Source organism: Myotis myotis, unplaced genomic scaffold (genome assembly GCF_014108235.1).
Source record: "Myotis myotis isolate mMyoMyo1 unplaced genomic scaffold, mMyoMyo1.p scaffold_m19_p_18, whole genome shotgun sequence".
NCBI classification, from domain to species: Eukaryota; Metazoa; Chordata; class Mammalia; order Chiroptera; family Vespertilionidae; genus Myotis; species Myotis myotis.
In genome coordinates this window covers 8,009,366-8,033,745 of record NW_023416322.1, presented here as the reverse complement: position 1 = coordinate 8,033,745, position 24,380 = coordinate 8,009,366, and the positions used below count along the sequence as shown (strand labels likewise).

The following is a 24,380-nucleotide window of genomic DNA, read 5'->3' as shown; positions in this document are numbered from 1 at the left end:
CCCTACTACACTGAAATCATAGAGAACAAGAACAGTTCTATTCATCATGATGATGAAAAAGAGTGGTTTTTACCCTACACTTAGTTCAAAACACTCTACATCTCACCTTCAAATCTCTACCTTTGTTAACCAATGTCACCCCAATAAATTCAATAAAAAAAATTTTTTTAAATCTCTACCTTTGAAGACAACTGTGATTTTAAGACTAATAAAAATAAAAACCTCTTGTCCTGGTCAGTGTGTTCAATGGTTAGAGCAGTGACCCCTGCACCGAAGGGTTTCGGGTTCGATTCCCAGTCAAGGGCACTTACCCCGGTCGCAGGCTCAATCCCCAGCCTGGGTCAGAGCGTATGCAGGAAGCAACCAATCCATGTGTCTCTCACATCGGTGTTTCTCTCCCCCTCCTCCCTCTCTTCCACTCTCTCTAAATATCCTCCTGTGAGGATTTAAAAAAAAAGGAATCCTTCCTTTCCCTTGCTCCATCCTTCTTCCTATAAAAATCTTCCATTTTGTACAACCCCTCGCGCTCCCTTCTAATTGCTAGATGGGATGTTGCCCCATTCATGAGTTATTTAAAGCCAATTAGCTCTTCAAATTTACTTGGTTGAATTTTGCTTTTTAACAAATTAATAAAAACTTTTTTCTTACAAGGAAAAAACTGCTGACTTTTTAGTTCTTACAAGGTCTGTTACACATGTACAAAGATAGTGTACAAGCGTTTGCAAAACCAACAACATGCCAGGAAACAACCAAAAAATCCACCAACGGTGAACTGTTTCAAGAAACTGTTGTACAACCCTGTATCACAATACTGGGAAATCTTTAAAAGAACGTATGTCATGTATATTTTATGTAAAGCTGTCCCTGATATTGTTTGAAAAAACGTAAGGTGCAGAACAATACACACAAAATGATCACACAACTGTCTCAATCTGTGAATGTGTGCAGAGAAGTCAGGAAGGCTGTGGCATCAGGCAGTTAACAGCTGCCAGCCTGAGGAGGAACCCGGTGAGGGATGACAGAGGAACTCCACACGCTTGTTTTCCGCGCATTTCTTTTTTTAAACTGGCACGCACTGTCACCTCAGGACTATAAAAAGTTGTGATCCTGCCCAGTGCGGTGGAGGGGGAAAGGGCGAGCGTGAGAGCAGGAAAAAGGCCTCTTTTTTCCTTGCTGTGTGTGGCCGCCCACAATTTGTGAGCAGCACCTGCTAATTAATCCCACGATGGTTAGTCCCCCTGATTCAAACAGCCCCCCAGTTCAAACTGCAAGACAAGATACGCCACTTTCGAGGCTCCATTCCTGCACCCCCCTCCTCCCTGCTGTTTTTACAACTCAGGGTTAACTTGCACCCAGAAGTCTCTCGTTAGCAGAAAGTTCCCCTCCTCCTCCCCTTCAAACAAGCCTCGGTTGAACTCTTTGTAACTTCGGTTCTAAGAATTTTCACAGGCGTTGGAAAAGTACTGATAAGACACCTGCCAAGGACATCTGCCTGCACTGTCCCCTGAAGAACTAACGAACTGCCACCCGCTCCTGTCTGCTCAATTTCGGCCCAAAAGTCCTCCTCCCTTCCTTATCACTGTTGCCCTTGTATTGATTAGCAATGCACCGGCCCTTTCCCTTTCTTCCCTTCCTTCCCTTCCTTCCCTTCCGGGAAAGTAAAATAAACTTCCTCTCTGCATTGAGCTCTCAGTGGTGAATTCTTTCACAGCCGGTGTCCCCACACCCCCCCCCCAAAAAAAAAACACACAAAAAAAAGAATGAGCAGCAGCATTTTCCTCCGGCGCCGCTTTAAAACAGCGGTTCTCAAACGTTAGGGTGCACAGGAATCACCGGGGGTGGGGAGGGGGCTGTGCTGAGTAAACACATATTCCTGAGCCTCCTCTCCCGATACAGCTGGGAGGTCTGCATGCGGCCCTGAGGTGAGCACTCTGCAAGCAAGCACCCGGGCCTGAGACGCGGGACCCGCAGCTCTGCAAACCGCTACCCCGAACTCCTGACGCACCTCGGGTCCTCCTCCCGCCGCCCTCTCCACCTCCGTGCTCCCAAGTGCCTCCGTACCCCCAAAATCCTGCGCCCAGAGGAACATCGTTAGGCTGTCACTGATGGCGGCGCCGCACCGTCCCTGCACCTCCGCTTTCGTCTTCCCCGGGTGCTCACCTCCGCACCCTCTCCCCGCCAGCCCTTTCCGCCCAGCGCCACGGTCCCAGGCCGCCCACGCCGCCCGCTCTCCCCGCTCGGGGCCCGCGGAACCCGCCGCGCAGCCGCCGCTCCCCACTCCCACCCCCCCTCCCCCGCCCCGGCCTCCCGGCGCCGCCGGAACCCCAAAACCACACCTGAGGGCCCCTCGCGAGTCGCTCCCGCGCTAAGCCCAGAGGATGTCAGTCAAAGGTGCTCAGGCCTCGGCCGCAATTTGAAACCCGGGTGGCGACCAATGAGAGCGCAATTTCCGGTTTCCCATCCACCTCGCGCAGGAGCTTCCGGCGAGGCCTCGGGGAAACCATAGATGGCCCACTGGAGGGCTGGAGAGCTAGAGAGGACGAGTTCTCCCCACCATAGAGTAGACCCTCTTCCGGCGGACAGAGTGGCGAGGCCTAGACCGCGGGGAGCCTGAGGGCTCCGGAGCGAAGCCGCGAGGTCTGGTGCTATTTGCAGACGCGTCTTAGGAGGTCAGAAACCTGGGAGGGGAGAAGCCGAGGGGCATCCTTGCGCTTATCAGAAAAATGCCTCTCCCTCCGCTCCCCAGGATGAGGAATCAGACGACACCGTCTTAAAACTGAGAAGGGTCGGCGCTGATTTGTGTTGGAAGTTGTGGAGACGATTGACACGGTGATGAATCACACTGTTCAGTATAATCACCACCAGCTACATGTGGCCTGAAAGGTGCTTAGTCCAAATGGAGACGTGCACATCACGATTGAAATACACATCAGATTGAAAGTCTTTGTAGGAAAAAATAATGCGAAATATCTCATTGATGAAGTTTAGGTTGATTCCACACCCAAATGATACTTTGGATATGTTGGGTTGAATAAAATATATTTAACTTCACCTGTTTCTTTTTTTTTTTTTTTTAACGTGGCTACTAGAAAATGTTAAATTACACCTGTAGTTTGCGTTATAATTTGTATTAAATGACACTGGTGTGGAATGTAGGCTGGGGCCAGATTGGAGAGGACTTGAAATGCTGCTATGAAAAGTTCCACTTGTTATTCAATAAATAATAGGGAAGAATCAAAGGGTTTTGAGCGGGGTGGTGGGCAGTCAAGTATTATTAATTTGATGCCTCAGCATTCCATACACACAGCCCATTTTAGAACCCATTCTACCACTAGCTCTGGGTAGACGATTAGCCCTGGTGATGTGATTCTTACAGAGAACACTTAATAAGGTAGTCCTTGCTATTGTTTTTAATGTGCACGAGGGGAATAAATCTAGGGGTAACGTTACTCCCTTAGCCCAGAATTAACCCGATATCGCCAGCTTTCTAAATTCTCTACATCTCCCTCCATTCTAGTCAATTAAGTTAAGCCTTATATACAGGATGGTGGCTATAGTTTTAATATTGTATCGCAGAGGAATTAGGAAACCGCTAACAAAAACCCTTGCTTGACCCACTCTGAGCCCCCCGGTGGGTAATTCCCAACGCCAGCCCTTTTGCGGAGGGCGGTGCTCAGGGGATGATGGCTGTGCACGAGACCAGCCTTCCGATGCCAAGATCAATAACATCTCCCCGTCGGGCATGTTCGGCTTTCCAGTCTCTCGGGCTTAAGAAGGCTTCTGACCCCAAGGTTTTCTTCGCGTAAAATTACTTACAATACAATCTCCCTATCAGTGTCCTATCTCCCGCTTTATCTTACACAGCTCGACCCGACAGCTTCAGAACAGCGTATGTGTATTCTCTTCGGCTCATTGATTTTTTTTCTGTTAGCGGGAAGGTTTGAGAACTGGTATTCACCCCGACTATCAATAGATGATCAATAGTATAATAGACCAGACTTCACTGCGACGCTTCAAACGTAGTCTACCTCGCCGTTCTCTCAATCCTGGACCTATCACAGAGAGTACAGATCGAAGAAGCCTGCCTTACCTAATGGTGGTTATTGAGGACACAAATATGTCGTCGTTCTGAATGAGCGGGTAATGCTGGAGAAAGGCGCAGGATTTTTTTAGGTCTTAAGTTTTTCTTTGGCGCATGAATCATCCAGCTTTCGCGTGTTTAAAAGCGTCACCAAGCGCAGGCGGAAGGACGTGATTACACAAGAGTCCTGACTTTTTGTAAGGGTTTGCAAAAGCTTCAGCTCCACGTGAGGGCCCGGATAGCTCAGTCGGTAGAGCATCAGACTTTTAATCTGAGGGTCCAGGGTTCAAGTCCCTGTTCGGGCGTTATGTTTTTCGCTCTTTTTTTTCCCCCCCCTTTCTTGTTTTGAACGGGCGCATTGCGTTAACTGGTTGTTTTTTTGTCCTTTCTCGATTATTAGTAATCTGAAAAAACAAATTCCTTTTCGCTGCGAAACTACTGCGCAAAACCTCCGTACTCACCAAGAAATGAAGTAATTGCGCATGGTCATTTTTCCCCTGAGAACATCTATCATAGTCTGAAATCATTGAAAAACAAAGCGAATTCCACTTAAAATATAAATACACTTCAGCATTGACATTAAAATGACACGCCCGAACAGGGACTTGAACCCTGGACCCTCAGATTAAAAGTCTGATGCTCTACCGACTGAGCTATCCGGGCGCTCTTGGAAAGAACCTGCTCTTCTCTTTACTTGATATAATTCTAATAAATTGCTTCTCCAAAAAGTTAAATTTAGGTATTAATTAGTTTTAAAGTATCTTTTTGAAGAAAATTTTTTTTTAACTCTCTTTTCTAATTTTCTACATTTAAAGCATGTGTTCATCAAGCTCTTTCATATTTGATAAATTGTCACTATCTACTGGATTCTCTAAAACTCAATGCTACTAAATTACAGAAAAATGGGCAACCAAGCTGAACACCACTTTCCTGGGATTAAGACAGAACCTCTTAATTTTATTCTGCTGAACCAGATTACAGTATCTTTCCCTTTAATGAAAAATACATTTCCCTTTACTAGATGACGCAGCTGTTAGGTAAGCATCCCTGAGCACGAACGACGCATTTGATTCAGGAGGAGAGGGGCTAATAGAGAAGGGACTGCGGAAATGTGGGCCTGAATTTACATTGAGACAAAGGGAGCTTTAGAACTTTAATTCAAATTTTGATTAATTTTTGTCTTTCCCCCTTTTCCAGACAAGTTACAGTTTTCAAGTCAGACTCACAACATGAGTCCGTCTAAAGCAGTGTAAGTGTGCACCAGGGGAAGAAGCCATATACAGTACTGAGAATAATAGTTTCCAGTTTAGCCCAGTTTTTCCTACAATCAGTTTTATCAACCCTGACGCACAGGGTGTGGAACACAAGATTATGAAATTCCAAAGACTGATAAGGGAATTCATTTTTGTTTCTGGGAACTTGAGGCAGCTGAACACAATGAACAGCAAAATAGCTCAGCCTCAGTTGGAGCAATTTCTTTCCTACAATTGTCTGGTTCTTTTAGAATAAAGACCAACAAATGGTGTGATCCTGAATGGGCCTGGGTTTCCGCATTTATGAAATGAGGGCAATTGATTAGCTGATCTGTAAGAAGCCTTCTAAATCTCACAATTTACCACTGTTACTCTCCCCACTGTGAATAAGATTAGAAGGGAAAGACTCAAAATGCAAAGGAAAGGGATGATTTACTTGAACCAACATTTCTTGATCATCTCTTATTGCTTAGGCTCCCGGCTAGCTCTAGAGTCAGAGATAAGTAACACAGATCCTACTCACAGTCTAGGAAAGAAGGCAGACATTTAAGCAAACAATTTTAATAAAGTTATAGATGCAGTAACAAGAATTCAAGTACAAGAGTGGCAGGAGATGAGAATGGACTGAAAGGCAGGGGTTATATAATGAGGGTGGAGGTCCCTGAATTTTTAGCAAAGTAAACACATGATCAGAGATGTGTACAAAAGACATTGTAATGAGCCAGGCAGATATTTATTTACTCATTCAGACATTTCTTAAGCACCCACTGTATTAGATAAGGAAAAACTTTTTGCTCTCTTTTTATGAGGAAGATGCATTATACCTAACTTTTTAAAAATTTTAATTGTTTTTTATTTTTCAATCACAGTTAACATACAATATTATATTAGTCTCAGGTGTACACTACCTAATTTTTTTTAAGGCAGATAGTTAAAGAAGCCTTCATGTGTTTTTTTTTTCCTGCCCCATGGCTTTATTGTCCCATTCTGGATGGATAATAAAACGGCTGTTTAAAATCAAATAGACTGAATGAGATTAATCCATCAAGTTGCTTATTGAGCACCTACAATTTCCCCAGCAGTGAGCTAGGCACAGTGGGAGGGGAAATGGTAAGTCTAGAAGGAAAGTGGGGCATGCAAGTTCTGTTTCAAGCGGGGGGGGGGGGGGGGGGGGCTGTGAATAAATTAACCTGGCTGGAATGGAGGGAGGTAAAAGAGAGGTGCTACATTGGAGACAGCTGACAGGAGAATAATTTTATCGAATGGGCAACAGTTAAATTTGAAAGTTTGGTTTGTTAACGTTGCAAAGTCCCATCTGAGGTCACATGAACCGAATCAGCTTTTTCTATGCTGCATTGCAAACCACACCAGGAATGCTATCCTGCACCGTATTTAGCATGAAATCATAAGTGTTTCCCTCAAGCTTCACTTCACATAGACTGTTGAACATAATTCACCCAGTAGAGGTCAGTCTAAACTGACAGATTCTATATTTGAGGCCTGCCTCCCTCCCTCCACCCTCCCTTCCTTCCTTCCGTTGAAAATATTACAGGTGCCCCCTTTAACCCCCTCCCCACCTTCCACCCAGCCCCTGCCCCACCCAGGCCTAAACCAGATTATTATCTGTGTTCATGGCCTATACAGACACACATACATGTCTTTGTTTCATCTCTTTCAGCCCTCCCCACTCTCCTCCCCTCTGTCAGTCTTTCTATGTATCCATGCCTCTGGACCTATTTTGTTCATTAGATTCCACATATAAGTGAGATCCTGTGACATTTGTCTTTCTCTGACTGGTTTATTTCACTTAGCATACTAAGCTCCAGGTCCCTCCATGCTGGCGCAAAGGGTAAGAGATCCTTCTTTTTTACAGCCCCATAGTATTCCATTGTGCAAATGTACCACAGCTTCTCTTACCCACTCATCTACTGACGGGCACTTGGCTGTTTCCAGGTCTTAGCTATTGTAAATTGTGCTGCTATGAACATAGGGGTGCATACATTCTTTCTGATTGGTGTTTGGGGATTCTAAGGATATATTCCCAGAAGTGGGATCTCTGGGTCAAATGGCAGTTCCATTTTTAGGTTTTGAGGAAACTCCATACCCTTTTCCACAGTGGCTGCACCAGACTGCATTCCCACCAGCAGTGCACGAGGGTTCCCCTTTCTCCACATCCTCATTAGCACTTGTTTGTTGACTGACTTATTTTTTAAATATGGAACGCTTCACGAATTTGCACGTCCTCTTTGCGCAGGGGCCATGATAATCTTCTGTGTATCGTTCCAATTTTTAGTATATGTGCTGCTGAAGCGAGCACTGTTGATTTATTGATGGTAACCATGCTAGCAGGTGTGAGGTGATACCTCATTATAGGGGGTTCCCTTTTCGTTTTGTTGATGGTTTCTTTTGCTGGGCAGAAGCTTTTTAGTTTGATGTAGTCCCATTTGTTTACTTTTTCCTTTGTCTCCCTTGCCCTGGGAGACATATCTGCGAAAATACTGCTATGTGAGATGTCTGAGATTTTATTGCCTATGTTTTCTTCTAAGATTTTTATGGTTTTTTCAACTTACATTTAAGTCTTTTATCCATTTTTAGTTTATTCTTGTGTATGGTGTAAGTTGGTGAGCTAGTTTCATTTTTTTTCTTTTTTTTGCATGTACCTGTCCAATTTTCCCAACACTATGTATTGAAGAGACTGTCTTTACTCCATTGTATACTCTTGCCTCCTTTGTTAAATATTAATTAACCATAATGGCATGGGTTGCAAGTTTGACCCCAGGTAGGGGTGTGTATGGGAACCAACCAGTCGATGTTTTTCTCTCTCTTCCTCTCTCTAAAATCAATACACTTATCCTCAGGTGAGGATTTAAAAAAAGAAAAAGAAAAACTCAGATACTGGCATCAGCCCTCAAAAATGCTGGGTCACCGAAAAGATATAGGGGAGAAAGCAGAGGGACTGATGTCAATGAAACTGAAGAAATCAACCTAACCACCAAATATTTATAGAGCACCCTAACCTCATCTCCAATATCCATTCATCTTTCTTTTCTTTTTTTAAAACATATTTTTATTGATTTCAGAGAGGAAGGGAGAGGGAGAGATAGAAACATCAATGATGAGAGAGAATCATTGATCGGCTGCCTCCTGCACACCCCCCACTAGGGATTGAGCCCGAAACCTGGGCTGTGCCCTTGACCAGAATCGAACCCAGGACCCTTCAGTCCACAGGCCAATGCTCTTCCCATTGAGCTAAACTGGCTATGGCTCCATTCATCTTTCAAAGACACTTAAATCTTTTTGAAGAAAGTCTACTGAAGCATTTTAAAATGAAAATGGTACAAACATTGCCTTTTTCAAATTTAGCTCAAATTTGTTTTACAGATTAGCCCTAGCCCACAGCAGAGCCCTGAGAGAACACAACACAAGTAAATGGATTCAATCACCTTCCCCTCCCTCTCGTTTCATCCACTTGCTCCCTAATAATAACCTACTTCTTGTTATTACCCCCAGAGTCATAAATGCTCAAGTGCCCCATGGTCTAGCCTGGTTACTCTCGGGTGTAGAATGTTGAACCTTCATTCATTCACTCATTCACCGAGTCCTTATTGAGCACCAACTTTGCATCAGGCGATGAAGTAGGCCTAGCAATTAAAAGGTAAACCCAACAGAGATGTCCTAGTCCTGAAGGAGCTTTTAGACTAGTTACCCCCTCTTCCATGCCCTCCCCAATTCGGACAAAGGCAAACAATTACAACGCTGTGATTAGTGCTACAATCCAGGCAGCTACCGGGTGTGGGTAGGCATCCTTAGAAGGCACTCTGGGGAAGCTTCCTGGAAAACTAGTTGCAGGGTGTATTAGTTGGCTATTGCTGCTGTAACAAATAACTGAAAGTTTAGTGGGTGAAAACAACACAACTTATCTTACAGCTTCAGAAGCCCAACATGGGCCCTCGTGGGCTAAAATCAAGATGCCAGCAGCCTGTGATCCTTTCTGAAGGCTCTAGGGGAGAATCTGTTTCTACAAACAGCTCACTTTCCTTGGCTCAGGACCTCCATTGTCCAACTTTAAAGCCAGTAGTGCTGTATCTCTCTTACCATTCTTTTACCATTCTTCCATCATCACATCTTCCCCCTGCCCCCCTTTTTAATCCTCACCTGAAGATATTTTTCCATTGATTTTTAGAGAGAGTGGAAGAGAGAGGGAAAGACAGAGAAACATCAATCTGAGAGAAACATCGATTGGTTGCCTCCTGCACACACACCCCGCCCCCACCCCCTCAACCAGGGCCCGGGTCAGGGAGGAGCCTGAAACTCAGGTACATGCCCTTGACTGGAATCAAACCACAACCTTTCAGTCTGCTGGCCAATACTCTATCCACTGAGCCAAACTGGCTAGGGCATCCCCTCTTTTTTTAATTCTCACCAGAGGATACGTTTTTGTTGATTGATTTTTTTAAAAATAGGGAGAGAGAGAGAGAGAAAGAGAAACATCAACCGGTTGCTTCTTGCACACATTCCGACTGGGGATTGAACCCACAACCTAGGTATGTGCCCTGACACGTAATCAAACCTGCAACCCTTTGGTGCACAGGAAGACGCTATAACCAACTGAGCCACCCGGCCAGGGCATCACCTCTCCCTTTGACTTCAACTGGCAAAGGTATTAGGATTCTGCGTTTAAGGACCCATGTGATTAGATTGGGCTCACCTGGGTAATCCTGGCTAACCTTCCATCTGAAGGTCCTTATCTTAATCACATCTGCACAATCCTTTCACTGCCTAAGATAACAGGCACAGGTTCTGGGGAGTGGGAAGCAGACATTTCCTCCTCTGGGAGGCCATTCTTCTGCCTGCCATGTAGAAACACAGCCACGAAGGGTGATAGCAGTGGCGATTGGCGGTGGGAGTCCCTTTCCAGGCTGTGGGAAAAGTCCGTAGAAGGCCCCTTGGTGAGAATAGTGTATATTCCTGGAACTGCAGGGAGATCAGTAAGACCAAAGCATGACGTTTGCATTGGGATGCAGGAGAGAGCGACTTACTCACCCACATGTATGGACTGCCTACTACATGGCAGGTGCTGTTCTGAGGACAGGACAAACATGAAGAAGGCCCTGTCCTCTGAGTCCAGAGTGAGAAGCAAGGGGCGGATTGTGAGAGGCCTTGTTGCCTTTCTTAAGAAGTTTGCCTGTTAGCTAAGAGCTCTATGGAGCCTCCCATTAGACAAATTTTACTGAGCATGTGCTATGTGCCAGGCACTGTGCGAGGCTCTAGGAAAGTTTAAGGAAGTTTAAAAGCCAAAGTAAAAATTCCCTGCCTTTATGGAGCTATAGGTAAGCAGGTTTTCAGCAAGGAAGCAGGTGTTTGCTTTAGAAACATCAATCACTCTGGCTGGGGTGTTGGAGAGAAGGTTGGAGGGAGCAACACTTGTGGTGGCCCCGGGCTTCTAATTCCCCCTTTGACATTAACAGCTTTTCCTCAGCTTCATGTCCCTCCTTGGGCACCTCCTCTTTTGTCAGGAGCCCTCTTTCCCTTTATCCCACAACTGTACTTATTCTGAAACCCCCAACCCTGATTTAACGTTCTACACTGACTTCCCAGATCTGCAGTAGAAAATGGTAAAAATATTCATATTGAAACCACTACATATCCCATCCCAGCCATATCCTCAGCTCTGCCGACAATTCCACTCCTCTAACAAGCTACCAATCATTCCTTTCAGTGGCTCTTTTAACCTTAACCACTTTCCTTAATGCTCAATCCCATCTTGACCCCTTCTCTCCCAGGAGATGACTTAGAGGCTGTCAGGTGGCAGCCACTTCTCTCAACTTCTAACCTCTAGGTCTACCACAAATGCATCGGCTTGTGCGTTCTTTCTCCCAAAGACAGCACAGGCAACTCCACCCTCCCGTGCCTAGATCCCAATTCCTCTGGGGCATTTTTCATTAATCATCTCTCCATCTCGTTTGTTTCCCCCTCAGCATATGAGCATGTTGAAGCCTTTCCCATCTGAAAAACAACAACAAATCAGACAACAAAACTCTTCCCTTTGATTCTGCATTCCCCCGTCCACTGCCTCACATTTCTCCTTCCCATGGATCGCCCAGTTTCTGGAAGGAGTGGTCTAGATTCATGTGTCTCTTTCGCTCCTTAACCCCCTGGATCGTGGTGTAACGATGACTGTTCTCCCACCACTGGTCCTGGTGACTTTCTTGCCAATCCGAAGGGCCATTCTCGGCTCTGTCCTCCTGACTGTTCCTGCTGCGCCTCTGTTCCAGTCTCTTTCCTGATGCTTTCTCCCACCCTCCTTTCTGACACGCTGTGGTCTCTGTTTTTCTATCAACCTCGGTGTTTATCCTTGATTTATTATTTTTTAAAAAATATGTATTTATTAAATTGATGGGGTGACATTGTTCAACATGAACATATAGGTTTCAGGTGTGGGTTTCCATGTTACAAGATCTGTATATTGCACTGTGTGCCCGCCACCCAGAGTTAATTTGTCTCCTGTCACCTTATTCTAGGAACCCCTTCTACTTTCTACCCCCTTCCCTCTGGCAATCACCACACCGCTATCTGTGTTCACAAGTTTCAGTTTTATATCCCATATATGAGCGAAATCATATAGTTCTTAGCTTTCTTGATTTCCTTTGCAGGCCTCTTCCTTCCTCTATCTACCCACCTGGGTGATCTTGCCTATGCCCGTAACTTTGCTGACCACCTATAATGTGAAGAGTCCAAAACTGATATCCCCTGTCCACCCTTCCACTTTGAGTTTAGTTTCATAAATCCACTGTCTACTAGACACCCTCACCTAAACATACTGTAGGTGCCACAAACCCCACATGTCCACAATTAAACTCACGATTGCTCCCCCACCACCTGGTCTCTGCTTTACCACAGTCCCTTGCTTAGCGAATGGCATCACCTGCCACCAATTCCTAAGGTGGGGAGTCATTCTAGATTCCCACACCTCCCCGATTCCCTGCATTCAATATATTATCATCTATTACTGATCTGACTTCCTAACTATCTGTTGTATCTGCCCTCTCCTTTTCAGCCCGGCTCTCACACTCCTGGCATAGTTTTGATCTTGCACTGCGAACATTGTCATGCCCCGCCCCCCTCCTCCCAGCTTGAGCTCCCAACCTGCACTCATGTGGATGTCCAGAACCAGTCACCCCAAGATGTGTCTCGGTGTGCAGATTGTTTTGAGCCAGAAGCAACCTCAGCAGCAGGCTCAAGAGAAACTTGAGTGAACCCCTCCCGTTGGTTCACTCAGGGTTGCCTGCAATGAAGGGTCCTTTGCATTTGCCCAGGTTTTATCTTAAATGAGAACAAAGCATTTCCCAATAAATCCTCTGAGTTGTGAACTCGCTTTTTAATTGCTTTCTCCCCTCTGTAGGACTTCCTTTGGGCATTCAAATTCCCTTTCCAGCACTTACCCTCTTACTGAGCCCTGGAGTCCTTTAGTTCTACTACTCTATGAATCTAAGGACTGTGTTGAGTTTGTTGCAGCTTCATAATAATGAGGACATCTTTAAAAGGCCTCTCTGACACCTGTGTTTTGTTTTGTTTTTTAAACGATGGTGAATCCCAAGCAGACCAATGGTGGCACTTTAGCAAGTATTTCCTGGAGACCAGGGACAGGAAGGTTGGCAGATGTTTTCGGGGGACCCTGGCTGGGGAGTCCTGGGCATCTGAAGGAGGTTGGGAGCCCTTCCAGGGGTTCTCAACCTGTGGGTCGCGACCCCTTTGGAGGTCTAACGACCCTTTCACAGGGGTTGCCTAAGACCATCGAAAAAACACACATATAATTACATATTGTTTTGTGATTAATCACTATGCATGAGGAACTGTATTAAAGGGTCGCGGCATTAGGAAGGTTGAGAACCACTGCTTTAGACCCTGGGTACCTGAAGGGGATTGCAGAGGAGGGAGCTGAGAACCAGGTGCTGATCTTCATAGTCTGGCAAGAAAGGAGAGAGAGTCCTGGGGGAAAGCAAAGATTCATGGTTTGAGAAAAATGTACTTTGAGATCATAGATCATTATGCAAACCAAATGCAAACGAGGAGCTGGCCATCTACTGGTTTCTTTTGGGTGTAGCCTTTGGAAATTTCTAGAGACCACCACTCAAAGAAAGGTGCTTAAGAGTCAAATAGTTAAATATAACATGCTGCATGAAAGAGGGTTTTTTCCTCCCACAGTTGGGTTGGAGGACCCGCCACCTCCCTCCCTCCCCTCCCCTCCCCTCCCCTCCCCTCCCCTCCCCTCTGGGGTTGTTGATGGCTATTCTCTCAGGCTCAGGTCCCACGACGCACTTGGCCTCACAGAGAAACCAAGGAGGCTGAGTGTGACCGCACCGCCGGCGCAGCTTCCTCAGGCCCCCACCTCGACGTCAGACCTCAAGGAGGGGTTCTTTCGGGCATCGCTCTCCTAAGGATTTGGGACATTCCTCAAACCGATAAGGGACCTCAAAACGCTGTCATTTCCAGCAGAATGACTTGGCACGCACCTGCCACAGTGCCAAGGGAAGAGTAACAACCGTCTGCAGAAACCCTCACCCGAGTGGGAAGTGGAAACCCTGGCTCTAGGGTTTTCCAAGCAAAACTCGCCGCCGGCGCGTTTCTCCTGCGGGCGCACTGGCGTGAGGGAGGGGGCAGGAGGGGAGAAGAGAGTAGGGAAGCGGGGAAGGGGAGAGGGGCGAGGGGGAGGTGGGGGGGAGAGGTAGAGGGTGCTGGGAAGGCAATAGAGGTGGAGGAGAGGATAAGGGGGAGGGGAGGGGAGGGGAGGGGAGGGGAGGGGAGGGGAGGGGAGGGGAGGGATGGGAGGAAAGGGGAGGGGAATGCAAGAGGGGAGGGGTGGAGAGAGAAGTAGGGGAGGGAGGGGAGGGGAGGGGCGGAGGACAGTCGGAGCTGCGGGCCCGCCCCGCCTGCCGCTGCGATTCGGCGAGTTGGGCGCCGGGGCCGGGGCCGAGGCTGGCGCGCCTGTGCTGCCCTGTCCCGCGCCCGGGCCGCTCTGGCCGCCTGGCGCCGCCGTGCAGTGCGCCGGGTCCCCGGGAGATGGCCTCTCTGCCCGCGCTCGCGGCCCCCGCTATTGTCTCCCGCGGGGTGGCCTGACTGCGGGCTGCGCACGCTCGGGGCCGAGGACTCTCTCTCCCCGGAGCAGGTCCCCGCGCCCCTTCCTGCCTCCCGACCGCTGGAGCGCGCGGAGGGCTGTGCGGCCGGAGCGGGGCCGGGAGCTGCGGGGCGAGCGCCGCCGCGGCCGGGTCTGGAGGGGAGCCCGCGGGGAGCACAGGTAGGACGCACGCCCGGCGCGGAGCGACCGCCCGGGGCTGCCGGTGGCCCGGCGTGGCGGGAGCGGAGGTCAAGGGCTGCCCCTCCAGCGGGGCAACAGCCGCGGCGCCACAATGGCAGGAGCCGGGATGCCGGGAGGGCGACAGCTCCAGCTCGCAGCCGGCGCAGGTCGCCGACCCGCTCCGCCCGCTTCGGGCACCTCGAGCTCCCGGGCCTTCCCCACCCCGTCCCTGTTCAACACACTCCCAGCTCCCAGCTGCTAGGCGATCGGAACCGACCAGTGGTTTGTTTGTTTAAGATGAGAAATAAAAAGCAAAGCTGCTCTGGAGTCGGGGTGGTGCTTTCTCGGGCAGTGGGTGAAAAGTCATCATCCAGCCTGGGGAATATAGACCTTTTTTTTTTTTTTTTTTTAAAGCCAGACGCAGGGTAGTCTTGGCTTCTCCCTTATAAGGATCCTGCAGCAAAAGGAGAAATCCTGGGAGAGGGAGAGGGACCCTCAGGCCCCAGTTCCGGGCCCTGCAGAGGCGAGAGGGCTCCTCTCCTGGCCTGTACTTGTCAGTCATTTTCAGCTCCCAGCAGCGGTGGCTTTGATGCTGGGGAGCCCTGCAGCAGCGGGGAGCCCAAGGGGGCGGCTGCCCAGCTGGGTTGGGGTGGGGTTGGGTGGGGAGCTCAGGGGCTTAGCAGGGGCCAGGGTCCTGCGTGCACACACCCTCCGTGGCTGAGGGCTGTGTGGTGTGTGTGGTGAATCTGCCATTGCTCTGGCTGCTTCACGCCAACCTTCTCTCCTGGCATCTCCACCCCCATTTGGGGTCTTTGTGGCTTCCCTGTCCCTGTCCCTGTCCCACCAGCCTGGGGTGGAATCCATTGTCTCCGGCTGCCCTGATTTTTTTTCTCTGTTCCATTGGAGGATTTTGCACCCTGGGCCGGCTGGTCCCAGCATGGCCCTGGGTTCTGTAGCACACAGCTACTCCTGCTCCCAAAAGTGGGCCAACAGGGCGCCTCCTCTCTCTAAACTACCTGACTGGGGCATGGCCAAGCAGATGTAAGCAATTTGCACGGAATTCCAACCCGGTAGCCGTCCCTGAATGAAAACTCGCTCTATTGCCACGCTGGACCTTGGAAAGATATGGGAAGAGAAATGGCCCAGGGGGTGGCTACTCCGGCCCCCAAATACACCTCCCTCCCCAACTCCAGCCGTGGGCCCCAGAACTGCGTGGTTCTGAAGCCTCGGCATGGCAGCTCCTCCAGAGCCTGGCAGTCCCGTCTGGGATGGTGTCCATGGAAAAATTAAGTCGAGGCACATTTTATAGCTCCGCCTGGCAGCCAGCATCGGAGGAGTGGTGGCTGCTGCTCCGTTGGTCTGGGTGAGCCCAGGTTGCATTTCCATGGCTCAGAATTTACTGCCGAGTGTGCATGGGTGTGTGTGATCAGCCCTGGCCAGAGGGAGCGTGTCCATTTCCCGCTCCCTGGAAGCCTCGGTGAGGGAGGCCTGCAGGGTGTGCTGGGGTGAGGGAGGCCTCAGGCTTTTCTCCGTTGCCCCTTTGAGGCGGCAGCGGCCTGGACTGCCCGCGGTCTTTGCCATGACCCAGTGGTGCCCCGGTAGATCTCCCACACCTGTGAGCCTTTGGTTCCCATTCTGTGGTTCCCTCATCTCACCTGGGCCTGGTGTTTTGTAGGTGTCTCGTGTCTATGGTCCTTCAGCCTGGACAGCTCTTTTCAGACCAGTCGGGAGACAAATGAGGGATCCGTGTTCCCTGTGGGGGTTCGTAACTAGCCCTAAACTTGAGGCTCCTCAGGCTCCCAGGGTGTGAACTTGGACGTGATGATGTGGGTTCCGTGCCAGGAGGCCTGGCCTTGAGTCTTGGTATGACTTATTTCCTAACTGTGAGCGTAGACAACTTGTGAACCTATCTATGCCTTCATTTGTGTATCTGTAAAATGGGGAAAAATAATGCCCGTGGTCCACCGGATTATTTTAAGGAGGAAATGTACTGCTTGCTATGAACTGAATAAAATCATGTATGCAAAAACACGCTGAAAACTGCACGGTACCATACAAATGTCAGTTATTCATCCTGAGTTTAGCCTTGGTAACAAGGGAGGGAGAGCTGGTGGGGTGGAGTTGGGGGAGGCGTTGGAGGAGAATGTTCTGGAACCTTTCCTTTCCGGCTAAGCGAAGAGCGATGCGACAGTACTGAGGTAACTGTTCTTTCGGTATTTCTCTTTAAATAGGGTTGGCAGGATGGGAACTGGGGGGGAAAGAAAGGCTGCTTAATGACATTTGTAGGAAATTGGGGAGAGTCATACACCCCTCAAAGGCTGGCTGCTGTCTATAGACAGGGGAGTGCTGAGCTGGCAGATAATATAATAATAGCTAACACTGATGTCAGCCAGCTAGTAAATGGCAGGAGGGTTTTGAAGCAGGCAGTCTCACCCTGTGCTCATCATTTTGATGGTACTATGGGTGGACGTTGAGTCTTGGGAGAGCAGAAAGGGGCAGTCGAGTTGCAGAATTCTTTCATATCGGGTCCCTTGACTTGAATGCCCGTGAAATGTCACCAGACTGAATGTACTTTATTTGTTTTCTTAAATATTTTTTATTGATTTCAGAGAGGAAGGGAGAGGGAGAGAAAGACAGAAACATCAATAATGAGAGAGAATCATGGATCGGCTGCCTTCCGTATGCACACCGGATTATTTTAAGGAGGAAATGTACTGCTTGCTATGAACTGAATAAAATCATGTATGCAAAAGCACTCTGAAAACTGCACAGTACCATACATGGTACCATACCCACATTGGGGATCGAGCTGGAAACCCAGGCACATGCCTGGGAACCGAACAGTGACCTCCCAATTCATAGGTAGATGCTCAACCACTGGGCTGAACGTACTTTTGATAACAAGCTTCTTAAGGACAGGGGCCCAGCCCCAGTCCGGCATAGCACCTCCTTAATTCCCAGCTGTTTGAGGGTTGAGGCACATGTGTGTGAATTCCTTGGGCTCCAGTCTTAAAGGCCTTTCTCTGCTTTCTCAGTCATATCCTTGGCCTCAGCATAAGGACAAGACTGGGGATAATCAAATCAAGTAATTTTGCTCCCTTCTGGGCAACTCTAGTGAGAGATTTGGGCCCTGGGGGCCGTGGGATAATTGAGACAAATCTTGTGTTTTGATATTTCCGTACCTGCTTTATTTCATCTCCGTGTTCTAAAATGAAAGACAATTCTTGCATTTCCAATGATCACGTGAAGTGTTACAACTGGAAAGGGCCTTGGGCATCATTTCCATGGGAAGTCGCACGGTTGCTAGACTCCATCGGTGGCTTCATTGCTGGCAAATTCTGCTCTCTCTGAACTTTGGTGATGGAATTCACTCCCCCACATCTCCTTGCTGGTTAGAGATAATGGACCCAGAATGCATCGTTTGTGCTTTGGGGCAGAGACCCTCGAGGTAGGGAGAAGAGGAGAGGGGTTTTCTATTGTCCTGAGGCAGAACAGAGAGCTCATGGCTGAAGCAATCCTTAACCTTTCACTCCTTCCTCCCCTTGAGAACTTCCTGGAGGAAGTCTTACCTGGCAGAGGCTCCATATTACTTCAAAGAGAAGCCAAAGCTTTTACCTCTCTAGAAACTCTTGTCCTCCCCCCTTAACTCTATTACTCCTGCCCCGTCCCTTGAAAACATTGTTCATGCCGAAACCGGTTTGGCTCAGTGGATAGAGCATCGGCCTGCAGACTGAAAGGTCCCAGGTTCGATTCCGGTCAAGGGCATGTGCCTTGGCTGCGGGCACATCCCCAGTGGTGAGTGTGCAGGAGGCAGCTGATCGATGTTTCTCTCTCATCGATGTTTCTAACTCTCTATCTCTCTCCCTTCCTCTCTGTAAAAAATCAATAAAATATATTTAAAAAAGAAAAAAAAAAAAGAAAACATTGTTCAACTCCCTGCTCCCTACCAGTGGTCGGCAAACTGCAGCTCGCAAGCCACATGCGGCTCTTTGGCCCCTTGAGTGTGGCTCTTCCACAAAATACCGACTTCTGCGCATGGGCCACGAAGTTTCAATCGCACTGTACGTGCGCGCCCGCACGTGGTATTTTGTGGAAGAGCCACACTGAAGGGGCCAAAGAGCCGCATGTGGCTCGAGAGCCGCGGTTTGCCGACCACTGCCCTAGACCTTTCTCAACCCTAGTCAACCTTAGTCACTGTGAGACTAACCTCCTGGGCAGCGTTTCTTCTCAGTGGTTCTTCCTACTATGTTTGTGTCTTCTTCTCGGTTTCTGGCCCTGTGGGCTAGAGGCTAGAAATCTAGAGGTTAGATTTTGACTTTATCTCCTCTTTCCCAGTGGAGGAGGTGCCAGGGATGAGAGTGCCCTGCACGCGGCTGGCTGTCCATGCCCACCAGGAATAAGCCTGTGTGGAGGCATCCTTTCTAGCCAAGTTTTATTTCTCTTTCGAAGTCTAGTTGGCGCTGTTGGCAGCAGAGCAGAAGGCGTAAGGTGGCAGAAGAGTGCAGAACCAAGGAGTTTCTATTTTGAGGAAATACTACAGTTTACCCTGCCAGTGAGAAGGAAGAGATGTGTGCTCTTCCTGTCTCAGGCCACACACTAGCCCTGAACCGAGATTAGAGTCGCGATGGAGCCAACTCCCGAGACCTCTGGGACGAGCCTGCTTTCCTGGAAGCAGAGCCTCTGTCACATTTCTGACCCGCCGCGCTGTGTGTCTTCCAAAGGACTAGGCGCACCGTTCTGACCAAGGAAGGAGAGATTGTTTGCAGATTGGAGAATAGGGGAACCTGGGGATAGGCACCTATATTTTCTCCAAAAAAAAACTTTATAACCAGGGATGTCATATTTTCACTCTAGACTTCAAGAAGGCAGATTTTAAGATATATTTATTTTTTTATTGATTTCATAGAGGAAGGGAGAAGGAGAAAGAGAGAAGCATCAATGATGAGAGAGAATCATCAATTGGCTGTCTCCCACATACCAGGAATCGAATCATGACCTCCTGGCCCACAGGTCTACGCTCAAAGACTGAGCCACACCAGCCGGGCCAGCTTTATTTATTTATTTATTTATTTATTTATAAAATATATTTTATTGATTTTTTACAGAGAAGAAGAGAGAGGGATAGAGAGTTAGAAACATCGATGAGAGAGAAACATTGATCAGCTGCCTCCTGCATACCCCCCACTGGGGATGTGCCCGCAACCAAGGTACGTGCCCTTGACCAGAATCGAACCTGGGACCCTTCAGTCTGCAGGCCGACACTCTATCTACTGAGCCAAACCAGTCAGGGCAATTTATTTATGTATTTTTATTAAGAGGAAAGATAGATACAAGGAACTTTGAAAGATAAAAGTGGTTCCAGGGGGTTGGCCGTTCTTGAAGGGCAGTTTTGACTGTGCTGTTGCAGGTGATTGCAATAGGGAAGGGGAAAGGAACTACTTGAACAAAGAATCAAGCACCAAGAAGGGGAAGAGGATAGCTACTGGCATTGAGTGTTCATCCGCCTGTAGCTTTTAAAACATCTTCATTTCTCCCTCTCTCCAGCCTTGGAGGAAATGGATGAGGATGGAATTGTCTTTCCCCTTTATAGTTGGCAGAACTGAGGTTTATATTAGGTTTAGAGTCCAACTAAAAATTATGAAACATGACCTGGGCAGTGTGACTCAGTGGTGGGAGCATCCCCTGTAAGGACGAGTGTGGGAGGCAATGGGTCAATGTCTCTCTCTCATATGGATGCTTCTCTCTCTCTCTCTCTCCCTCTCCCTCCCTCCCTCCCTCTCTCTCCTTCTCCCTGTCTCTCTTCTTCCCTTCTACTCTGAAAAGCAATGGAAAAAATATCCTCTGGTGAGGATTAGCAAAAAAATAAAAGAAATTAAGAAACATGCCTAAGATTGTACAACTAATTAAAGAAAACCTGAAGTTTGAAACTAGGCCAGGATTCCCCCTGTGCTGCACTGAAGGGACCTGTGAGAAAAAAGTCAATGAGGCCCAAGTTCTGAATGAGCTGGGGCTTCCCCAAGAACCAAATGACAACAGAAAGTTCGTAAAGTCATCTGTGGAAGAAGCTATGATCACAAAGGGATGCAGGTCTGTTAGGTAATGTTTAAAAATAACTCATTAGCCCTGGTCGGTTTGGCTCAGTGGATAGGGAGTCGGCCTATGGACTGAAAGGTCCCAGGTTCGATTCTGGGCAAGGGCACATGCCTGGGTTGTGGGCTCAGTTTTCATTCATGGGTTATGCATTGAAAATCCCTGTCTTCTTAGAGTTTATGTTCTGGAAGAACTTAATTCACTAGGAATAAATTAAGCCAATCTTGTGTATTTTACTGACAGTGATTCTCTACTGGTAGACCACGAAATTTCTTGTGCATAGACTCTGACCGAACTCAAGGAAAGTGTAAGAAGGACTCTAGTGATAACTCCATGGATAATAGAGGCTGAGCTCATTCATGGTGGTTAATTGTCGGTCCAACAAAAACATCTTAAGCTCTCGCCCAGTGGTCCTCAGCCTTCCTAATGCGGTTCCTCACGTTGTGGTGACCCCCAATGTCATTGTTACCAATTGAACATAATGAAAGCACAGTGATTCATCACAAAAACAATATGTAATTATAGATGTGTTTTCCGATGGTCTTAGGTGACCCCTGTGAAAGGGTCGTTCGACCCCCAAAGGGGTTGCGACCCACAGGTTGAGAACCGCTGCTCTAGCCAGAGTGGCTCAGTTGATTGCTGGTTTGATTTCTGGTCAGGGCACATAGCTGGGTTGGGGATTCGATCCCGGTTGGGGCACATGCAGAGTGCAACCAATTGATGTCTCTCTCTCTCTCTCTCTCTCTCTCTCTCTCTCTCCCTCTCCCTCTCTCTTTCTCTCTCCCTCTCTCCCTCCCTCCTTTTTTCCCTTTCTCTCTCTAAGCAAGTCGTCAGGTGAGGATAAACAAGACCAAAACCAAACAAAGCAAAAAACTAACTTGACAGGTTTGTTGTGAGGATTAAACAAATACCATGTTGGAAAAAAACAACAACAAAATATGTTCAGTACCTCTGCTCCGTCATTCTCACATTTATTCATTCATTCAATGGACAGGCGTATAAATTCAGCATATGGTTAAGAGGATGGCTCTGGGGTCAGATTTCTTGGGTCCAATTTCTGGTTTTTCCACAAACTAGTTGTTTGACCTTGAGAAAGTTACTTAATTTATCTGTGCTTTCATTTTCTCATATGGAAGATGGGGAAAAATAATTGTACCAGGAGAAAACAAGGCTGTTTATAAATAAAACTAGAGGCCTGATGCATGAAGATTCATGCAAGAATAAGTCTTCCTTTCCCTGGCTGCCAGCACCTCCTTCGCTCCGTTCAGAGCCACCTTCCACCTTCGCACACTGCCCAGAGGCCCGGATTGGCCGGGGCGGGGCAGAAGCTTCCCGGCCCAGCTCCTGCCATCTTTGTTGCATCAATTTGCATATTCCCTCCTTATTGGCTGTGGGCACCGTCATCTTTGTCATGAAGTGATGGTCAATTTGCATATTCTGTCTTTATTAGATAGGACGAGTTCATTAATGAACTGCCTAGAACAGTGCCTGGTACATAGCAAGGGTTCAGTAAATGGTGGTGGTTACAATCCTTTGGGTATTATCCTTCAATAGCAGGTTTGTGCTACCCTAGGAATACAAACTTGAATTCAGTGTGGTCCCTGACCCCAAGGTAACCATGTTGTGCTCTAAAAAGTGCAAGTGAACGCCCTGGCTGGTGTGGTTCAGTTGGTTGGAGCATCATCCTATACACATACCCAGGTTGTGGGTTCAATGCCTGTGTGTGTGTTGGGGGGGGGCATATGTACGGGAAGGAACTGATCAAAGTTTCTCTCTCTCTCTCTCTCTCTCTCTCTCTCTAAAATTAATAAAAAAAATTCTTAGTGAAGTTTTAATCATTCAGGTCAGAAAAAGGAATAATAACCTTTTGGTGCCTAATATTTCACTTAAAGTAATCAGAAGCTTGGAAAGCAGTAGACCGACTTGAGAGAGATTGACACAGGAAGGCTGGGGGATCCCACTCTCTGGAGGATTTTGAGAATGGGCACGACAGACTGGTCGTGGCTCAGTGTGGAAAGAGCACTAGAGTGAGAGTCTGAGACCGGCTTCTAGTCTCACTGCTGCCACTGAGCGGCTGTGTGACACACACAGTGATTTTCCCTCTCTGGTCATTGTTCTCTTATCTGCAAAGCTGGACTGGGATTTCCCCCCCTGTTTATTTATTTGCTTGTTTTCCTAGTGGCTGGGGAAGGTAAAGAAGTGTTTGTGGTGTGGGAGGAGGAAGTGGGGGTGTGCCAAGATAATCTTTGATATCAGCCTGAACATTTGGTAAAATGTGAAACGTCTGGGTTTTTTGGCAGGATGAGAAAAATACTGAATTGTGACCTCCAACAAATATCTTGATTTTTTCATTTGCTAGTTGTGTGACCCTGAACAATTTACTCAGTCCCTTTCCTGTTTTCTAGTTTTCTCGTTCATAAAGTAAGGCTAATAATATCCACACTTACTAGTAAAGATGGTTGTGAGGATTAAACAAACAGTACTTGGCACAACATTCCAGAGGCAAACAATAGGTCTGTTTCCTTCCTTCATTTCTGTGATGCTCATACTCAGCCTCCCACCCCTCTCGCCCCTCTCCCTGCCTCCTGGTCCTCTTTCCCTTTCACCAAATACTTCAATCACTGATGGTGGACAAGCGCTGGAGGGACTAATTTGACTGATTGTAATGGTGACTATGGTCCTGGTCATGGTATTTCAGCAAGGTGCCTGTGGATGGTCAGCTCCCACGTATGCCTACGGGTGCAGTCACACCTTGGCTACATAGCCAGCTGCCCAGCACGTAGGCTAATACCTGCTGAGAATGGCCCTTGACTGTTGCCACCCTGGTAAACCCTGAGTGAGGGACACATGAGTGAGGGCCCCATGAGGATGGGGCTGGTGGAGTGTGAGCGGGCGACACTGTGTCAGGTGGGCAGCTGGTTCACCTTTCTGCTGAGTATCTACTTTGCCTCTCTCTTAGGGGGACCTTTGTCCCCCTTGGGGCATTCCTGTGCAAAGTGGGGCACAGAAGATGAGAGAAAGGCATCAGGCATGTGCAGAGCAACAGTAAGACCAACTGCCCTGACTCTGGGCTCTCCTCCCCCACCCCCTAGATCACTTCCTACTTAGAAAAGACATCTTCTTGACCCCTTCATGCAAAAAGATGCAAACATGGTTTCTGTGCCATTTCGGGCAGGAAGGTTATTCTTGGGCTCCAGACACCAGGCCTGCATTTTAATCAGTCATGTCACACGCACAGCATCTGAGTGTGAAGGAGGCACGGAGAGGAAGAGAAGTGAGGGGAGTTTGAAAGGGTCGGCCAGGGAAGGCTTCCGAGGATCTTGAGTTGGGGTGGAAACAGGAGAGAGGAAGCAGGAGGGCAAGGAAGGTGCCTCCGGCTGCACCCATGGCTTTCCTGAGGCCCCGAGGCAGGTGGCCTGGGAAACAGGGCACGGGAGTCTACACCAGGCTGTATGTGCAGACGAGCTGGGCTGATAGCACTAGACTTACATCAGGACCACTGCCTGCTGCCCCCTCCCCAGTCCTCCATCTAAGTAATTCCCTCCCCTACAGTTTGGGGATTCTGGACACTAAGAGGCCGCCTGGGGGATCCCTGTTAGGCCCTGCTTCCCCAGTGGGGTTCTCCTTTGACCTTGGTCTCCCTCAGGAGGCCAAGGAGGCC

The 24,380-nt window shown here is 48.2% G+C and overlaps 2 protein-coding genes, 1 long non-coding RNA gene and 3 other non-coding genes across 17 annotated transcripts in view; 3 read left to right on the top strand and 3 right to left on the bottom strand.

Annotated features, from left to right (window-relative positions):
- MDM4 (MDM4 regulator of p53) overlaps nucleotides 1–2,433 on the bottom strand; it is a 30,146-nt gene extending 27,713 nt beyond the window's left edge. For 4 of the 10 annotated variants that reach the window (XR_004973251.1, XM_036343049.1, XM_036343048.1 and 1 more), the window contains exon 1: nucleotides 2,337–2,358. The gene's annotated coding sequence lies outside the window, so the exon portion shown is untranslated. Of the gene's footprint in view, nucleotides 1–2,061; nucleotides 2,164–2,336 lie in introns of those variants that run through there. The other 6 variants (XM_036343042.1, XM_036343046.1, XM_036343045.1 and 3 more) reach the window with 4 other exon arrangements.
- Nucleotides 2,434–2,439: 6 nt separating this feature from the next.
- Nucleotides 2,440–3,051, top strand: LOC118672923. The gene is made up of 2 exons (XR_004973253.1): nucleotides 2,440–2,669; nucleotides 2,747–3,051. It is a non-coding gene; the product is annotated as an uncharacterized LOC118672923 (long non-coding RNA).
- Nucleotides 3,052–4,313: 1,262 nt separating this feature from the next.
- Nucleotides 4,314–4,386, top strand: TRNAK-UUU. The gene has a single exon. It is a non-coding gene; the product is annotated as a tRNA-Lys (tRNA).
- Nucleotides 4,387–4,671: 285 nt separating this feature from the next.
- On the bottom strand, nucleotides 4,672–4,744 carry TRNAK-UUU. Its single transcript has one exon. It is a non-coding gene; the product is annotated as a tRNA-Lys (tRNA).
- Nucleotides 4,745–7,543: 2,799 nt separating this feature from the next.
- LOC118673881 lies at nucleotides 7,544–7,651 on the bottom strand. The gene has a single exon (XR_004973533.1). It is a non-coding gene; the product is annotated as a U6 spliceosomal RNA (small nuclear RNA).
- A 6,602-nt stretch (nucleotides 7,652–14,253) lies between these two features.
- PIK3C2B (phosphatidylinositol-4-phosphate 3-kinase catalytic subunit type 2 beta) overlaps nucleotides 14,254–24,380 on the top strand; it is a 76,391-nt gene continuing 66,264 nt past the window's right edge. For all 3 annotated transcript variants that reach the window (XM_036343409.1, XM_036343407.1, XM_036343408.1), the window contains exon 1: nucleotides 14,254–14,629. The gene's annotated coding sequence lies outside the window, so the exon portion shown is untranslated. The remainder of the gene's footprint in view (nucleotides 14,630–24,380) is intronic.